Below are 4,467 nucleotides of genomic sequence, written 5' to 3' on the forward strand. Positions count from 1 at the left end.
TCGTCCTGGCTCCCTCAATGGAGGGAATAAAGAGTGAATCATGACTGCCTCCCACATTCATACAGCCCCGGCTCCACTAGAAACATGCCAAATAGGAAACCGGTTGCTAAAACTTATTTGGTCAAACTTGTTTACGTTATTGTTTTATGACCTCTAACGATCTGGCTAATCTAGCTCGCACTGGAGCAAGGCTCTCTACTTTTCCCTAGATGGCTAGGCCTTCCTGTTGGCTTTATTTGACTTAAAGCATGACTATGTTAAGTTTAATGCAAATATTAACAGTTGGTTATGCAAACAAAACCGACAATCATTAATTTTGTTCATGTTTATTTTATTTATTTATTTTTTTAAATTTTGTTCGTGTTTAAAACTGTGATTCACATCCATGGCTCAACATTGGTATAACCAGGGAAGCTTTATAAAAATTCCCATGCCTGAGGCCCAACCCCCGAAAATCTATTTTAATTGATTTGGAGTGGGGCCTGGGCATTGATTTTTTTTTTTAAAGCTCCCCGGATGATTCTAATTGCAGCCAGGATTGACAACCATTGTTCTGAATGATGCCTGAGAAATGTGCTAATTTAGTGTGTGCTCTGGGGGTCGGGACTTGGGAGGGGGAAACAGCCCAATGAGATCTTGGTTTGAATTGGCTGGCTGGTTGTCTCAGTGTTCAGCCCAGTATCTGGATAGGAACAAAGCCAAGATTATAGTGCAGTTATGTAAGACTTGGAGGGTAAGCTGTTTCTCCTAAAACTGGCTCGTTACCGTATGTGTGTTTCATCTAAAGTAGTAGTTTGGAAATATTTGAGTGGGAATCTCATGTGTTGTGAGTATCGTTGGAGTCCATTAATAGTCAATAATGATCAGTCTGTGATCTGAAAGGACAGGACACAATAAAAAGAAGATTTCTCACATTTAAAATAATCTGCACTGGAGATGTTTCTGGTAACACCAGCGCACAGCGAGCCAGATGGCACAGATTGATATTGCCGCGAATGTCGAGCTATTACTCTGCTGATTTACGATGACAAGACACCATGTCTTGCGCCTGAGAGAAAGTCCTGGTTCCGTGTGTCTGGAGGAAGACAACTCGGGCGGCAGAGGAGACGTGAGCAAAGGACAATGACGGAGCTGCTGCCTTTGAGCTCGCGGGGGCCGCGGCCAGTCGGCTGCAAAGGGCCGGAGCCCGGGTTCCCTTTCCCCGGGAGGGGCAGGTCCCTGAGCTCTCTGGCTGCCTTGGGCTTGTTTTTTTCCGACACTACGGAGGGGCTGGGACATCCCAAAAGCTAAAGGACAGCCGAGGGAGCCGGTCCCCTCTCCTGGGTGTCGCTGGGCACCTGGCGCCCGGGGGCTGCCGAGGCCACTCGGCCGGAACAGAAGGCCGCTGAGAGCCGGGGCCGTGGCCGTGTGTAAGGGGTCGGCAGCTTGGCAGGTGCAAGGGGAAGGAGTCGGGAAGGAGGGAGACGCAGTCACCTCCCGGGGCCCGGGCATCCCCGGGCGGGCGACAGGCCGACACTTAGGGCCTGCGCGGGGCTCCTCTCAGGAGCGGGGACAGCCCGCAGGAGGGACCAGGACGCGGCGCCCCCTCCGAGGCGCGCTTCCCACTCACAGGGCCCGGGGGATCAGTGCGGCCCAGTTGCGCCGCAGCCGCTGGCAGAGGGGACGCGGCCTCCGGGCCTTGGCTCGGGCCGCTCCTCCGGGGCGGGTCCTGGCGGGAGGGACAGGCAGCCGAGGTGCGCGGGGGCCCAACACCCGCGGGGGCTGCGAAGTCACAGAGGGGCCGCGGGCTGGAGCCTGGGCCTGGTGGCCTGGTGGCCGCAGGTTAGACATGGACACCTCGCCCTCCGCGGCCGACTCCGGCGGCTGTGGCACAGGAGCAGGGTCCCGCCCCGTGGTAGACTCCGAGGCCTCTCCCTGGCGACCCAGGACGGCTCGGCTGTGTCCCTGGTCCCCACCCGACAGCGCTGAGCTGCCACCAGGACTGTGGCCGCAGGAAGGGCAAGTCTCCCAGGCCACCAGGGACGGGCGACAGGGCCCTCTCCCGGGTCCCCGGCAGTGCGAGGCCCCTGGCAAGTGTCTGCTGCGGAGCCTGTCGTCCACGCACCCCGCGTTCCACCCCTGATGCACACGGGCGGCCCCAGGACGGGAGGGGAGTGATGGGGAAACCGAGGAGGAAGCAGTCGGGGCTAAGGAAGCAAGAGTAGAATCTCAAAACACAATAAACCGTTCCCAGCAAATTAAATTCCCTCTCCCTCTCTCTTTCTCTCTCTCTCTCCCCATGACACCTCACTCCCCACATCTGCGAAGGAGGAAGGGCCTTGGCTGAGCACCCAGGGGACTGAGATCAAGAATCAGGACGGCTGTCTTCTGTCTAACGACCACGTGGCCTGGCGCAGATCCCTCTCCTCTTCTGGGCCTCAGTTTCTCCTCCTGTGAACTAAGAAGAATTTATTAAATGGCCTCTCAAGGTCCTTACACCTCTGTCACCTTCTAAGTTCATACATGTAACACCATGGTCCCAAGGGACTGGAGAAAAGGGAGTACCTGCTGTTGGAGGGCCAGAGGACCCAGCCCAGAATGCCCTGGGCCTGCCTTCACCCCCAGCCCTCAGCCCTGGAGGACCCAAGGGAGCTTTAGCTTAAAAACACTCAGTGTCCCAAATGCCAGACCACAGCTGCACGAAATAGGAAAAATCTTGTTAGGAAATGACCACAGCCCCCTGGAACTGTGGAAAACATTGCCTCAGACAAAGATGGATTTTTCCAGTGGAAAAAAAAATCATCAGTATTGTGTCTGCTAATACTGTCCGCCCAGGCCCTTCTCACCGAATCCTGCCTACCGGGTCCTTGGCTCCAGGGCGGTGCTTTTCCACCTGACACCTATCCTAATGATGACCTCAGGCTGTCCCCTCCTCTGGCCTCTGCCGTCCTAGGACCCGCACTTGGAAGTCGTTTTCAAATTCACCTTCGGGCTGCCTGACGCTTCGATGCTTCCTCCAGAGGCAATCATAAAATGCTTTCATTAGAACCGTCTCAGAAATCAGCTTGGGATCCTGAACCTGAATCCCCGTCTGTGGGGAAACCGAGGCATCCCAGCTAGGGACGAGCCTTGCTCCAGGTCGCACGCAGAGGTGGGGAAGGGATCCTGACGTCCACTTCAGGGCTCATCCTAGTTCCACGGGGCCTCCAGCCCAGGGCCGATTCTCCGCCCGCCTCCCAGGGCCGCTGGGTCCAAACCCGCCAGACTGCCAACCAGCTCACTGACCTGCCCGTGCGTCCTACGAGCTTGGGACTCCACATGCTGTTGCAAATAGTGATATATATTTTTTCACCATCACAAAGTGCAACAGCAAACACTCACCTTTTGGGGTGGAGCAGAGTTGGCCCGCATCTTCGAGTTTTCCCTCCGTCTCTGGAACCGAAATGTAGTGTCCCACTTATTCCTTGAAAAGCACCTAGAGTTAGTTGGAAAGAGTTGCACATTTTCGAGTGGGTCAGATCCCAGTTCCGGGGCAGCGTGGCTTCGGCCGGGGTGGTGCTCAGGCCGTGCAGGGAGCGCTCGTCCGCCAGCTCGGTGCCCGCCGCGCTGCAGGCCTATGTGCCAAGCTGCACCTCCTGCTCGTGAGCTTCCAAGGTGGGACCAAGTGAACCCAATAGAAAATATATCATTAATAACAAAAAAAAATTACTTACATGCTTCAATTATATTTTGAACATATTGACTTAACTAAAATTTATTAAAACGAATTTCACCTCTTTCTCTTTCCCTGTAGCTACTAAGCCCCTATACAGTCCATGGGTGACTCACGTTTCTCTAGGAGAGACTAGGGGACAGGACCCCCGAACCAGGGCAGCCGCAGCCTACTGGCCTGGGGTCTACTTGCGGCCCGCGGCCTCCCTCCCCAGCCAGGCAGGCCCCCACCTCGCTTTCGGCCCTCCGGGGGCCGAGGCCTGCAGACCTCCTGGGCCTCGGCAGAGGCTTCCCCCTGGAGGGAGCACCAGGCCCTCAAAGTCCCTCGGCCCGCAGTGGCTCAGATCCAGCGATTGCGGCCCCAGCCCTGCCCCACGCCAGGGCCCTAAAACTGCCCAAGCCTTTTCTGGGGGGCTCCCTCCGCCACAAGAAGACCCCACACCTGCGCTGACCCCTGTACCCCCCTGTGAGCCCCTCCCCGGGGGGAGCAAAGCACAAGGGGTCAGCGTCTCCTCTGGGTTTGGCCGCTTCTTAGAGTGTGACACCGTGACTGTCATCTGGGCTCATTGTTGCTTTAACCAGCTAATTCCACACCTGACGGCTCACTTCTCTCTCTCTCTCTCTCTCTCAGCTGAACTTCTGACTGAATTTTTGGAGATAAAATGAGAATCTTACTGAAATACAACTTTCCATCTGCAGCAGTCGGGGTCCCAACAGGAGACAAGCAGCACCATCAACCTGGGATAAATCAAGGAGGTTTTATTTATAAAGGGGCCA

Source organism: Canis lupus, chromosome 33 (assembly GCF_011100685.1).
Source record: "Canis lupus familiaris isolate Mischka breed German Shepherd chromosome 33, alternate assembly UU_Cfam_GSD_1.0, whole genome shotgun sequence".
NCBI lineage: Eukaryota > Metazoa > Chordata > Mammalia > Carnivora > Canidae > Canis > Canis lupus.